A 19,237-nucleotide genomic window follows, 5' to 3' on the forward strand; every position below is an offset into this window, starting at 1 on the left:
TCTTTCCTCCATTTCCTTTGGATTGGTTTCTTGAAGATCCACATAGTTTCGTGCTTAATGATGATGAAGGATTTTTGGAAGAGAAGGGTTTCCTTCATGACATTTCAGAGCACATTTTTGACCCCTCCAGAGTCTGCTAGTTTTGGAGGTGATAGTGTAATGTGCTTTTGATTTTAATTCATATTTTTAATATATTTGTTTTAATTTATATTTGTAAATGTCTGGCTTTGATTTTAGTAGCAAACAATGTTTTTGAAATGCTACTCTAGAAGTTGACCATTCCCCTGCCTTGGGATGTTCCGCCAGTGATAGAGGATCCAGGACATAGGATTTACTAACCAAAGGCTATAAAATAGAATTGGAGAACCTGGCTTTTTGGAGCTTAGATTTAGAGAAAAAATAATGATGATATAATAAAGGTGAATGACAAACGCGCCAGCATGCTACTATCATTCTGAACTTGTGTGCTTTCATAAAGAATTACTGAAAATGGCTACTTTACACATAATCTCTTCCACTGAGCAGCTCAATGGCTTCGGGTTTACCTGTGAAAATGGGTAGGTGGCACCTCTTTTCTGAACAGTAGACAATGAAAAGGGAAAAAAATGGGGCTTTAATCATCAACACATACATAGCCTGTAGGAGGTGTTTCGGATACCACATCATCCTTGCATTCAAGTTGCTTACCAACCCATGGACAAAAGATATATCGCAAGCAAATTAAATACAACAGAGTAATAACATATCTCTCCTGTTGATAACTAATAACTCACAGATGGTAAAGCCATTGATAGAAGTGGCTTTTAGGAATGTTACAGGGGTTCCTGTGTGTGTGTGTGTGTGTGTGTGTGTGTGTGTGTGTGTGTGTAGTTTATTGAGGTGTATCACATATCTAGAAAATTCTAGGAACCTTAGGTTTGTGGCTCAATGAAACTTTCAGACCCGTGTATTTATGCAACCACCATTTACAGAAATATGGATGATAGCCACAAATTAGATAATTAATTTTTTTCCTACATCTGCTCTCCTCTGTAATTAAGTACGGTACTGACTTCCATCACTGTCTACTAATTCGTCTTAATGTCATATAAATGTGACTGTTTCCTATGTTGTCTTTTGAATCTGGACTCGTGTTTCCCACTTTTTCTGCGGCAGTTATCTGTAATCAGTGTGTGAGAACTCTATTTCACATATAGTCTTCGCCAACTGTGAAAGCTGTTGTTTCTACAAGGTGTCCACGCATGTGTGTGTCAACCTGTGTGTGTGGTGCCTGTGAAGGCGAGAGGATAACATGATGTGGTAGTCCTCAGGCATTGTCCAATATATATACATATATACATATATACACACACATATGTATGTATGTATATGGTTGTTGTTTGTTTGCTGGTTTGTCTTGTTTTGTCTTTTTGAGACAGTTTCTTACTGGACTGGAACACATGAAGTAGTCCAGGCTAACTGACTGACTAGCTCATTGGATCTGCCTGTTTTTGCCGTATCAGCAGTGGGGCCGACTACAGGGGCATGCCATCAGACCTGGCTTTTTTAAACACGTGATTCTGGGGATCAAACTCAAGCCTTCACATATAGCACTAAGTTTGTGGACTGAGCTGCCTACCCATCACTTCAGCTATTATGCTGTTTTAAAAAAAAAATGGATTTCCTATGCTTTCCACCTCCTTCTCCCATTAAATTTTTTGCCCATTGGTCATTCGATTAAGCAATTTTTTTCTTATGGATTTGCTTCCTTCTAGATAAAGTTGAGAGTATCTTTCGTTAATCTATGATTTGCCTTTTCAATTTCTTAATGGTATCTTGATAAAAAGGAAACTCCGTGTTATTGAATTCTAATTTATCAAATTTTTCTTTGAGGTTACTCTTTCCTGTGAACTTAAGAAATCTTTGCCAATCAAAGTGGTCCAGATGATATTTCAATTCTTTGATATGTTGACAGAGGATTAGAGGCCTGTCAGAATTTTACAACTCTGTGTAACTTCCAGGCAAAGGGTTTTCCTAAAGCGGTGCAGCTCTGGTCACTGCTGTTTCCACCATCATCCTCTGCACAGGACAGCTTGAGTCATCCAGACAGTGCCCAGCCTTCAGAGCTCATGACTATTCGGTGCCTCAGAAGTCCACAGTTCATCTCCAGTCCACAGCCCGGGGCTCAGACTCCGGATCAACACAGACTATAACAGCTATGGAATCTGAATAGAAGCTTCTAGCTCTTTTGTTTTTGTTCAGTGGATTACGTTTGCCTCAATGTTAAACTTGACTCCAAGATTAAATATCGAGACTGTGCCCTTGTGTCCCATTGTTCAGAGTTCCTAAATATTTGATAAATTTCAATGACCACCAAGATTCTACCTTTTTATTCTTTTCACTAGGGGAAAAATAGCCCAGTTATAAACTGATATCTGTCTTATTTTTAGGCAACATGGAACACAAAAGGAAAAATTTCCCCTAATCTATAGAATAGGAATAAAAAGTATAATGTTTATTAATAAGTTGAGGAGAGGAGGGAGGAGAAACTAAAGTCAGGATATAAAATAAGTAAATTTAATTAATGAAAGAAAGCCGTTTGATTCACGGACTTACACATTCTGACTTGTGGCTTAACATTCAGTGTACACGAAGGAGTGACAGCTCCATTTGTATGACTTTGGTAACTGAACTGCACCAAAGTACCTGAAACTAAGTGGTTTACATGACAGAAATTTGTTGTCTTACATCTCTGGAGGCTTCACATCTTTGGCAGATTTGATGGCCCTTGAGACTTTTTTCTCTGGCTTACAAAAAAAAAATCTGCCTTATCTCTGGCTTCAGATAGACCTTCCTTTGTGCTCATGAAAAATAGCCACTACTTATATATAAAATTTCTCTTCTCTACAAGAGACCATCGTATTGAATGAGGACCCTGTGATGGATGGGTAATTGTCTATGTGACAGAGATTAGAATGGCCTGGAAGGTGAGTCTCTGGGCACATCTATGGTGGCGATTATCTGCCCACTCTGAATGGCACCATTTACTAGGCCAGGGGATCGTGGGTCACACAAGAAAGGAGAAAACAAGCTGAGCACTAGCACACAGACTTAAACAGCTTCCTGTAGTTTTGTCCTGATTATGGATATGATGTAGGTAACACCATAAAACTCTTGTCATGATGAACTAGGGAACCTGGAACTGTAAGCCAAGTGAATCCTTTTTCCCTTAAAATTGGCTTGGTTAGAATATTTTATCATAGCAACAGGAAAAAGGAATACTGAAGCAGAACCAAGGTAACATCCTTATTTTAACATTTGTCACATTTTTAAGTCCTTTCCTTTCGCTGTGCCGTATTTTGAGGTACAGGGGTGGGCATAGGAGTTAGCATACAAATTGCTTTTGGTGGAGACTGAGCACAGTTCGTTCAGTTCAAGAGGATGACTTATGGGCATCCACCGAGCATGCTGAGAGAAGGGAGCCCACATCAGAGAGTAAAACATGCTTTCTGCAGGAGTGCAATTGTCACAGAACCCAAGGGCTCAAGCAGTGGAGTGCATGCAGAAATCATGATGAAGGCTTCCCCAGACAGATACAGGAGCTGAGAAGATTGATTAGACAATGCTGATGAGAGCAGCTTGGGGGAACGTCACACACTGAGCACAGAAAGACTATGAAGGGAGTTTGTCTCATTGAGGATATTGGAAGCCTGGTTTTGAAAGTAGTAAAGATCATGGGTTTTCTGGTGGATGGAAGATATTATCTCAGAGAATAACATTAAGTACAAAGGCCAAGGCTGTCAGCCTGATTTAAAGGGGAAAGCAGGACTATATTTATTTGGTTCTTTTTAGGTCTGTGACCTCAGAACTCACTTGATGTAAAAAGTCCTCTTGTACACATAAAAATTATATTTTTAAGATTTTTTTATTTTTAATTGTGTGTGTGTGTGTGTGTGTGTGTGAGAGAGAGAGAGAGAGAGAGAGAGAGAGAGAGAGAGAGAGAGAGAGAGAGAGAGAAATAAAGGTACTTTTGGAGTCTAGAAGAAAGTATTGAAGCCCTTAGAACTGGTGTTACAGGTCCTGTGAGTCTTCCTGATCTGAAAGGGGTTCTGGGAACCAAACTTAGGTCCTTTGGAAGAATAGAAGGTGCCCTTCAATGCTGAACCATCTCTCTAGCCTCAACAAAACATTTTTAAAATTCTTGCAACCACATTCTCATGAGGTATAAACTGTTCTTTCTCAGAGGAACAAGGGTATCTAATCTCTCTACAGACAGTCTATAAGTCTCTACCTATAGCTGTATATGTCTACAGTGTCTCCACATCTTTTGAAGTCTGGCATCTTGTAGAAGGCAATAAGTCCTGGAGACAAACCACACCCGCGGTGTCATCTAATAGCTCATGTCCAAGAAAGTAGAGGAGACAAAGGTAAAATCATGTCCAGATACATGCTGGCATTGTTCCAGTCTCAGTTGTCACCTCTCTTCAGATGCCCAAGGGAGGTAGCAAAGATACGTGATAACTGCCTGGGGAGAAATTGAAATGAATGACCTAATGAGCTACATGCCACTACTCTTTCCATTGAGCACAGGGTTTCAGTGATCATAAGAACCTGCGCAATATAAATAGTAAAACAAAGCACCAAGAAATTCCCTGCCATTGTTATCTTCTGATGGTTATTATTTTCAGTTCCCCTTTCTGCAGGGAGATTTGTCCAATTCTACATAACCAAACCCATAAAATCTTTACTGGCCACATGGTTTTGTTACACCTTTTAATCACAAGGTGTTCACCTACCTCATTATTTTTAATAACTGTGTGATACTCCTTTGGGTGGATAAACCATCATTTTTTACACTCCTTTTTCTTTGAACAACCTTAAACTTCTATCCAATGTTTTTGCCATTGCGACCAGACTTAATGAATACCCTATCCACCACTATCCACTTTCCCTATTATTTTCTTTAGATAAACCTCTAGAATTGGTAGGCATTTCTTGAAATGGTTATTTGTGGGTAAGACATAAACCTGTGCTAAAATATGCTGGCCCCCTTTTGTATTTTAAAGCACTTTTTAGCAGAATATTTATGGCTGTTTAAGTGTTTTTCCATTTTATCTTCAATGACAGCACAGTGCAACCTTCAGACCTGCTAAATGGTTTGGAAGCAGGGAACGTCCATTGCTATTTCTACTTCTATGGGCAAGGGAGCAAGGCCATTTCTAAAGGATGTGAGTACTAACCACTGCTATGGCACTTCAGTGAAATGCAAGCTGGGTATGAGATAGGGGTTTGTTTTGTCTTTTTTTTTTTTTTTTTGCCATTAAATGAAAGTAGACAATATAAGCAATGCACCGAAGGATGGGAAAGCTGCGGAGAGAATAGACAAAATAATTGTCACAGGCTTGGTGATGAGGAAAACAGGAATTGGAGTGTTTCGATCCAGGATTTGCTCTTTTTGCTTGTCAGAAACTTCGTTCACAATCTCCTTCCTTGACCTAAGCATCATCTAAGCAGAATCTTTCACTATTTGCTGAGAACGAGTTCTCTTGTCTCTGTGTGTCATTTCTCCCCCTATGCCATGAAAACCCTGCTCTCTCATTGCTCTGCCTAGAAGACACACCTGTGTGACTATGAAGTTTCTGTCCAGGTGTTCATCTTTCATGATTTGGAAGGCTATCCTCCCCGGATACCCTGGATCCTAGCACGGGAGTCCCCTCTATTTGCATCCATTTTTGCTTTAAACATTGTAGCGATTTCATTGAATTTTACATGTTTCATTTTGGTTGTCTGTTGTTCTTCATCCAAGGATGGCATTCTTGAGTGTAAATGACTACATCTGTCATAGTCTCCCTTCTATCATTAGGGTCTAATTCAGTCTTAGTGATGAATGTTTTTAATGAATGAATAAGTCAGGCAGCAAACTGTCACTGGAGAGACACTTCTCCAAACAGGGGCTGTGAAGGAAGATGGTGAGCTTGGGTTTATGTTCTGGAGGATCTAGGCAATGAAATGTTCTCTTATGAAACATTTATTTTATTTTGAATTGTATGTATGTGTGTATGTAGGTACGTGCACATTAGTGTAGGTACCTACAGAGGTCAGAAGAGGCATCTGATCCCTGAGGATGGGAGCCAGTTCACATTGGGGCTGGGAAACAAATAGAGATGATCCCTAAAAGTACTATGTGTTCTTAACTGCTGCGTCATCTCTCCAGCTCCTAGGCAACCAAATGCTCTAAAATTATCTGGCTTCAAAATTTCAGTAGAAAGGTACCCACAACACTCTAGAAGAGAAATCAGCAGCTGTACGTGTCCCCCAAATCATGACTAGATGGTGTGATTAATAATTTCTCTCCGCCATATCTCTGGAAGATGACTTCATGGACATGCAGTCGCTGAAAACAACTGATTCGGAGAGAAAGACAGGGAAACGAAATGAATGTAAAAAGAGAAATGCAACTCGAGTTTGTATTCTGCCATGATTAATTAAGAACATTCTCCAAACGGTTTTGTAGAACACATTTTTTAACAAAAAAAATACTGTTATGAACTATAACAGACTCTCAAAGAAAAAAATTATTTAGCTGCTTCTAATCTCAAGTTTTTGAAATGTCATGTGACACTTTTTTTTTTTTATCTAAAGAATACGTCTTAGGGATTGGATCTTAAATGTCCTCTAATGTTGCAGTGATTAAAAGCCTCATCCCAGCCTGCAGTGACAGCAGGGGATCGTGACATCTTTCCTGGGTGGGAATCAAGTGACTTCAAAAGGCACACTGGGATCCTGACGGCTTCCACTGTCTTTTTTTCCCCTTCTGTCAAGAGGTAAGTAGCCAGCGGGAGAACTGACCCTGCTACTTGCTGTTGGCTGCATTGAATGAGCCATCTGAGGCAGTGCTGGAGCGCTCCTCCAGGTAGTGATGGTGAGGGAAAACTGGCAGTCTGACGTACCTAACTTCCACCCAGGCCCAGAACCAGGGCTTTGAGGTGGCCCACCCCAATAGCTACTGAATCTGTGAACTGTTGCAACACGTGAAGGGGACACACCTACAGCTCAAAAACTCCACTATTACCATGACAGAACAAAAATAGGATAGCCAAGAAGAGCCCCAGTGAGAGCCCATTTTGGGTGGTGTAGCAGAAACCAGAGGCTTTGAGTCTGACCATTCAGTACTGGCAATGAATATTCCGCAAGTAATGATGAACATACACTAAAGGATCAACTGTTTCTCAATGGGCCGCACTAAAACTTTGATAAGATTGTTACTCTTATTTTTTGGTTGTTGTTGTTTTTGTTTTTGAGTTGTTTGGTTTAGTTTTGGTTTTGTGGGGAAAGGGTGGATGCCAGGGGATAGGGAGCTAAGTCAAATCAGAATGCATGATGTGAAATCCACATAGTCAATAAATGTTTTTTAAAAAAGGGTTAAGTAGCCTCCTCTATCAAATGTCCTCCACCAGAGTGCCCAAGTGTTGTTTATTGTCACTAGCTCAATACAGAAGAAGTCAGTCACCATGAACGGAAACACCTGATACTATAGGACCAAATAAATGGATCTGGCAAGCATGGTGGCTCATGCCGATAATCAACACTGAGAATGATGCGGCGGGAGGATTAACATAAGTTCAAGGCTGTCTTGGGCTACATTAGAAGCTCCAGGTCCAACCTGGCTACAGAATTAAGTCCTGTCTCTATAACCCCAAATCAATCAATTGATAATCAAATTTTTCCCTCTTCTAACAGATAGATGATACTCAGATATCATCCCAGTGATTAAAAGCAAATACAAAAATCTACTCATAATTATATAAAAAGAGAAATATTTACTGGAGAATTGAGGGAAAAAAATGAGTTCTGAGATTGTTCCAGAATGTGTTTGGCTTCCATTGCCATAATAGCTCCTAAGGCTGTTAAGATTTTGTGTGTCCTGACCTTATTTAAGCTTTTTATTTAAAATACTTTAAAAAAAAAAAAACACTTCTAAGATTCATCAGTTAAGACAAACGTATGGAGAGAAAATATATAAGCCCAAGTTACCACTGATAAAATGTATGTTTATTTTCATTCGGTACACATGAGGCTCAAATAGATTGAGTAGAAGTGTTAAAAAATACATTATTTTTAAAGTAATGTAGAAAACATTTGAGTTAGATATGCTGTTTGTAAACAGCTACAGGATTTCTGCTTATTTTAAGTGCATCAAATGTGTTTCCCCAAAGAGAATAAATATTCTCAGTTTATTTCTATTTATCCTCCTAATTTGCTCATCTCTAAAATTCTATAAGTCAATGAATTTCAAATTGGCAGGATTTGAATTAATGTGATCTAACGATCACAGATCAAAGCTTGGCATTTTAAATGAAAATATGTCTTCTATTGTGCCTCTGCCACACAGCTCTCTGGAGTGTATGAAGATACTCCAGGTGAATAATCACCTCCAACAATTGCCTGTTCCAATCATTTTTTAACTTCTTTTTAAGAAAAAATAATTCTGGTAGCATGAAGTTTTTCCATGTGTAAATACCGCCTCCCCCCAAAAGTCAGACTATTTTAAGTAGGGATCATCATCAACCAACAACATGACCTATAGATAGGATGGAGAAAAATTTTAAATATGATGTGAACAAATATTAATGATTAAGATACCAAGATACATAGGACTATGCTGCAATGCTTACATCCACTTCACAGGAGTAAATCCCCATCCCTAAGTTGGGAAAAATTACAGCATTTTCTCCTTTTAATTGTAGTAATAGATGACTGAGTTAATAGGTAAACCTTCCTTAGGTAATGCCAGGTAATTGTTCATGAAGTATTCTATTACAAGACTGTGTAAGCTGAGAAACAACCTAGCTATACTCCTTCCTTCAACCTCATTAGTTTTGCCTCTCTCTCTCTCTCTCTCTCTCTCTCTCTCTCTCTCTCTCTCTCTCTCTCTCTCTCTCTCTCTCTCTNTGCGCGTGTGCATGTGGAATCTGGAAGAGAGCATCAGATCCCCCTAGAACTGGAGTTACAGGTGACTGTAAGTCAACAGACATGGGTGCTGAAAACAAACCTCAAGTTCTCGCCAAGAGAAGCATATGCCCTTAACCAGGTTACCATCTGTGAAGCCCTCTTAGGCCTGGTTTTAAATGTTTCAGGAAGCAGCTGCTGTGTTTGGTACTTCTCATCATTTGACAAGCCACCCGACAGGAGCAAGGGAGGAAAGGTTTTTTTTTTTTTTTTTTTTTTTTGACTCACAGTTTTCTGTAGTTTCGTTGATGGTAGTTGGTTTTGTATGCCTGGGACATCATAGCAGCTTTTCTTCAGTGCTGATGAGATGTGGGACAAGGAACTCCCATGCTGAGCTGTCTGTCAGCTGCTTTTCTTCCATTTTCGTCCCATCTATCCTCCCACAAGGTGGGTCCCCTACCTCAGTTATGCCTCTCTGGAAATGTCCTCCTAAGCATACCTGACCGGGTTCCTCACCAGCTGCCTAGGAAGTCTGAAGCACAGTGGCGTGAACAAAGATGGATCATCACAAGACCTAACTTTGGCACCTTCTCTCATCCGGTTGACACGGCACAATCCAACTTGTTTTGTGCATCTCAAACAGTCTTCACTTTGAATTTTAAAAGATCCCATTTTAAAGATCCCAATCAGGGAGCACTTTCTCGTGTGATGGTTTGTCAACATTTTAAGTAAAAACATTTTGAAGAGTATGAAGATTCCAAGGCATCCGCTATACGCATCATCTAATTTTAACCTCCAATTAGCATTATATTTGAAATGTGACACCGGGTAAATGAACAAGCTCAAATTATATGTTTGTGTTTATGACTATATAGCACATATTCTTCTCCTTCTTTAGGTGGAGATCTGGGATAGTTGCAGCCAAAAAAATTGATTTGAGGACACAAATTATTTCTGTGATATGTAGTAGAAGCCACCATCAGTGTAAGTCCATTAAAATGCCCACTGGCTGGTGTGACCACACATGCTGGAGTGTAGATCTTTGACTCTGGTGGTATTCAAACCTGGTTCAAGCTGTCTTCGCCACACTCTGGCTTTGTGCTCTGATAAGCATCAACATAGGAGGTGCTGATGATTGCGATGTGCAGGGTACTGTGAACACGTAGTCTGTGAGAGACTTGTAAAGATGAGCCAGAATAAGCACGTGTAGTAGTTCTATAGTGGCAGCTCCTGCACTGCTGTTAACACCCATACGTCCCATAACAGTGCTTTGGTCGGAGATAGACCACATGCATGATAGGTGTGTCAGGGTAGGCTGTACCGTCTAGGTGTTTATATTTTATATTATGTGCGTACGAGGATGAAATTGTCTAAGGGTATATTTCTTAAAATGTGTCCCCGTCACTCAGTGACACATGACAGTTCCTCTTGTCACAAGAACCCCCACGAGATGTCTGAAGTAGTTACATGAAACAGTAGCTAAGAGCTGTAGGAAAGGCTCTGTTGTTGGAGGCTGCTCGTTTGGTCCTGGCCACTTAGACCAGAAATAACCACTCAGAAACTATCTTATTTGCAATACTGTTTGGCCAATAGTTTAAGGATATTGCTAACTAGCTCTTTGATCTTAAACTAACCCATCTCCATTAATCTGTACATCACCATGAGGTCGTGGCCTACAGACAAAGTTTCGGCCGGCTATGGAAGGACATGTCTGTCCCAGGTGGTGGTTTCCCCTTGACTTGGCCCACTCTCTCTCTTTATCTTTTCCAGCCTGGCTGTGTTCTCTTAGGCAATTGGGCAAAAGAAACTTCTTTATTCATTATCTAGTAAAAGCAACACATATACAGAAGGACTTCCCACACCCAAGCTCAGGGGTTAAGAGCATGTACTGGTTTTGTAGGGGACCTGAGCTTAGTTACAAGAACTCATATTTGGCAGCTCATAACCACTGTAGCTCTGGCTCCAGAGGATCCACTGCTTTCTTCCTACCTCTATGGCCACGAGGAACACAAGTGGTACACAGACAGCTATGTCATCAAAATTTCTATGCCTATAAAACTAATCAAAACAATAAAATGAATCTTTAAAGAAAGATTGCTAAGAAATGGTCCCTGTGATACTAGAGGCTCCAGTCTGTAGCTTCTGGGTCAGTAGGCTTAGAAAGGGCTAGAAGTGTTAGTGATTGATACTGTCTGGATATACCACTTTTGTTCCCTTTATAAATTAGCCAAAGTAGAACTAGAAAATTGGTTTGCACTGGTAATTCCTAGGTTTGCTAAGGATTAGCTTTAGGATTTCAGGTAAAAAGTTTCTCCGACGTTGGCTTTAGTTTTTATTTTTTCACACCTAAAGAGTAAGGATAATTGGAATACATACCTGTCTGTCAGACTCCCATTATCATAACACATCTCAGTAAATCAGTTTGTAAAGAAAAATGATTTATTTTGGCTCAAGATATTGAAAACTACACCAAATGATCTTTTGTCCTCAGTTCTTTGGTTCCATGGTGAGGCCATTCATCTTGGCAGCAACACCACAAGCGTTGTAGAAAACCCTTCCCTCCTGAGTAGAAGACAGAGGAAGGCGTTAAATACAATGTGGTGCCCTTTGAGGGCATATTCTCAGTAACCAGAAGACCCATCCCATAACCCCAGTTATTGATCTCATCATCTTGCAACATGCCAAGCTGGGGACAATAGCATTCATACATTGAACTATGGGGGCAACAAATACAACCATAACAACACGTGTGATATATTTGTATGAAAACTTCAATGATCCCATGATGTTAGTACTGTTCCTACTTCTTACTCTGAAGTGAAACAGAAATCACACTTCAATTATTTTATTTTATGCTTTTTTTTTCTTTAGAAAAGGTTTCTTCCAGTTATCAGGAACTTTTGGAGAGCTCCGACCGAAATTAAGCAAATGTAACCAGGCAGGATTCCCTCTTTTTCCTCCCTCGGCTCATGGATTCTCATTTAGTAACATTTTGAGGGCATTGAAGTTAATATTATTAATAATAAGAATGACCCCTCTGCAGCCTCAGAGAAAAAGGAAATGCCATCATTCTTCCAATGCTCTTCTCAAGGAGGCCTTCCTTGAGTGTGCAGGACATCAGACTGCCGTGGATCGTGCCACCCTGTGGCAGAGACTTTATCATTGCGGTACCTCTAATCATAACACACTGAGAATCAGATATTTTACTCTAATGGGTGTCATCTTAAAGAGCGTGCGGTGATGAATATATGTAAATATCTCATGAATCTAACCAGACTTTCAGCTCTGAACTCTGACTTCCAGGAGCCAGGAAGAACTAATTGAATAATAGAATACTCATAATTTAATAGCCACAAAAAAGCTGGAAGTGTCCTGTAAAGCCAATGTGAGTGGATACATGACCGTTGTTAGCATGGAATTTGAAATAATTCCTCAGGTCCCTTGTGTCTTTCAGATGTTAAATTGGAAGGAAGAACATGCTATAGCACTAAACACTCAACACTTCTCTTAGAGAGAACTTCACTGGTCTCCAGTATAAAATATAATTCTTAGACCCTCAGTGAGTGGGTGCTCCACAAGTGCTTGTTAACCACAAGGAAAATTCTGGAAGGTCACAGAGGAAAGGCCTAGGACTCTGTTGAGTTCTTTCTGTGGGTTGTATTGCTATGAGCCTTCAGGCAATGCCCTGGATTTCTACTTTTTAACTTAGAAGAAAACAGCCCCTAAGGCCAGACCTTCATTAGGTTTCATTTAAGCTGCTAAAACAGTGTCCTCTCTGTTTCTCTCACCTTGCATATATGTGGTAGACTATTAGCCCTAACATATGGCTCTGAGCATATCCCTTTCCTAAAGGACACTGACACACTCTTTAGTAACACTCACCTGGTCCAGTAATATGCAGCTCAAGATAGGAGCATACACAAATATTACAGATAGAGATTGATGGTAATGCCATGATAAGCATTACAAAAGTTTCCAATTTAATGGTTTTAAAGATTTCTTCAGAAGAAATTTGTAAAATAAAGCAGGGTATTTGGCTATAAGTATGTCACAATTTAGACTTTAGAAAGTTCTAATTTCTTTAGGCTCTGGGTCTTGCCTTCTCCTATGAGTATTTCTCCCATAGTTACACAGCTGGCCAGTGTAACAACCTTTGCATATACTCATTCGTGGCAAAAAAAAAAGACTCTTCTATTCTAAGGAACAAAAGGGAATGGGGAAAGTGAGGGAGCAGGAGGTAATATATGTAATAGTTTATTGGTCACTGACCATGTAATTCAAGACCAATAAAAGGTTCAATAAGTGAGCTTGAGAGATAGCTCATTTTGTGAACTATTTGCCTTGTCCACCTGTGGACCTGAGTTTGACTCCCAAAACCTATAAAAAAAAAAAAAAACCTGTGTGTGGTGCAGTGGTACACAGCTGTAATCTGGGTGGTTGGAAAATTGAGACAGAATAACTGGGACCTCCTGGACGGCCAGCCTACCTGGATCTATGAACTCCAGACCAGTGGAAGTCACTGTCTCACATGAGATAAACACTCAGGTTTTCCCTCTGACCTCAGACACACATGAAAGCACATGCATGTGAAGACAATGATTTAATATGTAATCTATGTATATTTCTAGATATGTAATATCTAGTAACTTAATTTCTATGAAAATTGTGAAACATATTTGGTTTCTTATGGTTTAGCTAATTCTTGAGATTTTGGTTCATTAAGGCAAAGGTTTTCAGTGCCACGGGGAAGTTGTAAGTAGGGCAAAATGAAAACTAAACCTTTATTAGTCCACAGCCTGGTAACAACTAGTTCCTTTCCAAGGAAGTTCCTTTGGCTCCATCTCTGGATGGAGTGTGATTTTGTGTTTCTCATAGGCTTATTGGACGCTGACTACTATTCCTCCCACATCCCTACATGTTGTGTGTGGAATCAATCCCATCCTAACAGTAGTTCTGGTAATTACAGAACAGATTGTGATTTTTTCAAATTCCCCTCCAGGTGAAAGTTTTCAGTTTCTCCATCCTCTCCCATGAAGAAGGCTCGTGCTGGTGTAACCTACATGAAGTGGACTGGGCAGGTTAGATATGAAAGCATCCCGTATCCAGCTGGTTATGTTTGAAGTATTGCCACTCTACCATGGCAGGAGATGTTTTAAATCAAAGGAACAGAAAGCACCATAGAGGGAACACTCTTTTATTATTTTTTTTTCCTGGAGGTTTGTATTGGTGACCGTGCTTAGAAACCAAGCTTTTCCCTTCAAATATTTGATTTCCTGACAGAGAATGTATAACAGTTCTCATTTGCAGAGAATCAATCATGAAAAATAAGATGGGATTATGGCATAAGATATGTGCAGGATATTATTTTTGCCATAATTATACATTCGGAAGAAGGGACAGAGGAAAGGAGGAGGAGTTAAAATGAGAGAGCCAGAGAGAACTCTCAGAAACAGAGATCCATGAGAGAGAATAAGTATACGAGGTTCATAAAGATTCACAGAGAAAGAGATAGAGACAAAATAGGGAGAGAAGGGGGTGAGTATCATCTTCAGTTTTAGACTGGAGATTAGCAATAACTACAAGATAAGAAAAAGTATAGTATGGTAAAATGTAAGTATAACATAGTATAGGGTACATGTTAGAAAATTCTATCCCATCACCAAATTAACCTACTCCCTGTGAGCTGAGAACAATTTTTGCATTGTTAAATATTGGGAAACAAAAATGTCATAATACATAAAGTTGTATGAAATTCTAATCTCCAAATCAACCACGATTTACTGGTGCTTGGCTCCCCTCACTCATGAACTTGTAGAAAGCTGATTTTTCTTACTGTAACCAGAGAGTAAAGACTCATGCCTAGACACTGCACGGGCTCCCTTCCTTCAACTTGTCCATTGCAGAAATTTCGTGGAGAGTAATTAGAGAAAATGGGATCATTTGAAGGACCAGTGGACAATGCAAATGACCAGTATGCTGCATTGTTTTTATAGCACTATGTTACTCAGCAAATTGGGGTTGATTGAATGCCAACTTAAAACCCCAGGCATTTGTTATTATTTACAACAGAAATGCAAGTCATTGAAGAGACTATGTCTAGGTCAGGGTGAATAATGCTTTATATAATCTTAGAAAGCTTCTATCTGTATAGTGAGGCGGATGGCACTTTTGAAAATGGATAGTCTTCTGTATTTTCATCTCCTGGGTGGAGAGTAGGCTCGAGATTGTCATCTCCCTTACTACACAAGGTGGGTCTGGTTCTCTGAGACATAAAGACCCTTGGTTCTATGTCCTGGATTTTTGCTTGGTGAAGAGAGGACTAGCCCTATGAAGCTGAACATCTGAGGGGTGTGTGTGTGTGTGTGTGTGTGTGTGTGTGTGTGTGTCCCTATGAGCTGGTGAAGTATAAATTTTAGATGTTTCATGGCTCTTCATTTTGTTTTTGCTTGCCTTTTGCAGTCCTGAGAGCCTAGGTCCTGGCATGCTCAGCAGGAATTCCACTGCAGAAATGAACCACTAGTCCCCTTTCCCCTTCTTTTGAATTTTTTATTTTGAAACAAAAATCTCACCAAACTGTCAAATCTGAAGCCCAAGATCTGTTTCTCTTGCCTCTACATTGGTTGAGACTACAGGTCTGTGTTACCATGCCTAGCTGGCTTTTGGATTTGAAGTGAGTCAATTTGAGCTTTGTACAGGAATATAATTTAGATCTAAACAGCAGAGGTGCAGATGTCATGTCTATTCACATATTATTGTAAGGTGAATTTAAAAACTAATGTGCACTGGAGTGGGGATGTTACTTATGCTTTCCTATAACAATCTAGTAAAATTATAAAACTACTCTTATTTGCAGTGAAGAAAAATGTACATGTCTTCTTTTACCTAATATGTTTTGACTGATGATTGCAGATACAAGTAGTTGCATGTAATTGGATATCCCGAGTATGTACCACTATAAGGCCTTTTTTATTTATCTTTACAGAATCATTTAATTTCAGTAGATGAACACACACGTGAAAATGGTTTGTTTTAGTCTATCATTTCGAGTTCTTACAAAAGGCTTCCTAATTGCTCATCACTGAATGCTCTAAATGTAAATTTTCTACTCCAATAAGATGGACAGAAACAAGTTAACTGAAACAGAAATATACATGAATATATATGTATACATATATATATGTATACATGTATGAAATATACATGAACTTCTTGCTTTTATGTAGAAATTTTATAATGGTTCATAATGTCCTATAATTTACAGTTTTAAAATTGATGAAATTCCCAGCAATGTAGAATTAGAAATAGTAATAGATAAAATTTGTTTCAGGTATTACTTACTAAAAATGCAAAATAGGCAGCAATCTGTCTGTATGTACATTTCTATGTTTGATAAATATTGAGGCTACTAAATGTGGAGAGAATTTAGTCCCATGAATGCTAAGCATTAATAAATACAGTACTGTGAATGATACTAGTTAGTCATCATAAAAATTAAAGACACATATAGCTCTAGAATAACTAGCAAGTCACTATGTTATGGAAGGTAAACATATAAACTGCCACCGGTAGTTGTGATCTCTAAATTGTGTAAAGATTTGCATCGATATTCAAATATACCAAAATTCATCTTCTTCAACAATTGTAAAAAGTTAGTTTAAAACATGGAGCATAAAGTTTTAATCATAATGTAACCTTGTATATTACTAGATGACAGGGAATAGGTAAAAATGCTTATATATAATGTATATGTAATATATAGTTTATATGTAATACCTGGATATAATTCATTGATATTATAAAGCAGAATGTGGAAGAGATGCAGGTAATTCAACTCTGAGGATAAATCAATGTATTCTGCATGGCACTATGTGAAAAGACAAATATAAAATTGTGTCACAGTGGTACTTAATTCATTTTTTAATATTACAAAACAATAGAAAAATTCATTCTCTCTAAAAATGGGTGTTGTCAAACTATAGTCCATGGACCAAATCTGGTCTAGATGCTGTCTAGTAAATAAAGTCTAATTGGCACATTGTTGGGTCTAGCTCTTTTAATATATTGTGTCTGACTGATTTAACAGTTTACTGAATAGAGCTGTTGCAATGAAGGTCTTATAGCCTGCAACAAAAAAATATTCGTTATCTAATCCTTAACCAAAAAAAAAGGCTCTTGTTATCAATATCCACCTAGTTCTCTTTTGGGATTAAATGGAAAATACTGAACTTTCTATCTCTATGTAATTATCCCTGTTGAATCGTCCATTGCACTGTCTTTGGGACACACAAAAACATTAAGGAGATATAAATAGAAAGTCATGTTTTTCCAAAGGATCAAGGAAATAAAAAGCAATACTCAAATGGGAAGTAGCAACCTGTCATATCTATTGAAGAATTCTAAGCCTCTAGAAATCAGAAGTGAAAGAAAGAAAAAAAGGAGGGAAGGGAAGAGGGAGGGAGGGAGGGAGAAGAAAACAACATAGTCATAGTCTTACTAGCAAAGAAAGCAGGATGCTATCAAGGGTGTGAGAAGATACTGACGTACAAGCTTCACACTCTAATTGTTACTAATTGAAGAGTTTCCTTGTCTTATCAATGGGCTGGTAGCAGCTGAGCAATATGTCTCTATATTTTATACCTCAGAGATGTAAGTTGTCATAAATCAAGTGCAATCTTAAGAGGGTGTTGGGGGGAGATCTCTAAATAATTGAAAATTCATAGTTTCAATAATTTACTAGGAACATTCCTCTTTTCCAGAATTCTTAGTAACTTGAACTAGAGACTTTGAAATCCTCACTATGGAGTCATGGTGACAGGAATGCACCATCTCCTATATATGCCATTTCGTTTTTCAATAAATTATAATTTACATTTACTCCTCCTTATATACATATTCCCACCAAAATTTCTTTCTACTAGTATAGAACGAGTCCTCCTTTATCCTTCTGTGTGAACTGTTATTCAATTTTTTCCTACAGTCATTCTAAACTTAAAAAAAAATTCTTTGGATGCTAGAGAGATGTCTTTTTAGTTAAGAGCACTTGCTGCTCTCTCAGAGGACCCAGGTTTAGTTAGTTTAACACCGAGATGGCGGCTCATAGTCACCAGGAACTCTAGGTCCAGGGGGCCTCCATGAACAGTGCATGCATATGGTGTACATACAGACATGCATGCAAACAAAACACACATACACATATAATTCTTATGTATGTATATTGTGCATATAGATACACACACACATACACATGGTTTAAGAGGCTGCTTGTTTGTTTCTGCCTGTTCAACCCAAAAATAATCATACAGAAACCGTATTATTTGTAATACTGTTTGGCCAATAGCTTATGCTTATTCCTGGCTAGCTCATATCTTAACCCATATCCATTAATTTGTGTATCGCCACGAGGCTGTGGCTTACACAGTAAAGTTACAGTGTCTGTCTCCGGCTGGGCCACATGGCTTCTCCCTGACTCCGCCTTCTTTCTCCCAGAATTCAGTTTAGTTTTCCCCACCTCACTCTGTTCTGTCCTGCTCTGCTATAGGCTCAAAACAGTTTTTATCTTAATGAATGGTATTCACAGCATACAGAGGGGAATCCCACCTCTCTCTCTCTCTCTCTCTCTCTCTCTCTCTCACACACACACACACACACACACACACACACACACATTCCAATGGAAAAACAGTGTGCTCCTTAGGGTCTGTTTCTCCTTCTCTGATGTTAATTCATAATAAACTTATTTGTAACTGCCCAGGCAGAAATGATCACCGTTGACTGACTATGTCTCCATTTGATTCATAAAGTCCCCCACAGGTACACACATGCTCTTTTGAATAAATAGCCTCCATTTCACATAGATAGAAGTGCTTGTTGAAAGCAGAGACTCATTGGCACACCTTCGCTAGTTCCAGGGGTAATCTACCCTTGCTAACCTTTCACTTCCTAATGATCACTCTGTATGCTGGATGTTGACCCCAGCAGCGCTCCTGTCAGTTCTGCTTGGTGAACTCTGCCTTTTACACAGTACACACAGAGGCCTCTAGAGTCATGAAAGTTGCTCTTCTTGCATAGTGCTTCAGAAATAAGTATTATTGGTTTGACACTATTGAAACCAAGGACTAACATCTGGACATGAGGAAGAGAGGCATCGGATAGAACTCAGCTTGGTCAAGGGCTCATACTTCCCTAAATCTAAAGATGCATCTAGAGTCCTAAAGAAGGGTATTAGTGTCAATAGAGTTCTCTTTAAAGTGTTTGGATACAGACTCAATGGCTTTATTTTTTGTTATCTTTAAAAAAAGATGTAAGGAAT

Source organism: Alexandromys fortis, unplaced genomic scaffold, assembly GCF_014885135.2.
Source record: "Alexandromys fortis isolate MF-2015 unplaced genomic scaffold, M_Fortis_MF-2015_v1.1 scaffold_11, whole genome shotgun sequence".
NCBI classification, from domain to species: Eukaryota; Metazoa; Chordata; class Mammalia; order Rodentia; family Cricetidae; genus Alexandromys; species Alexandromys fortis.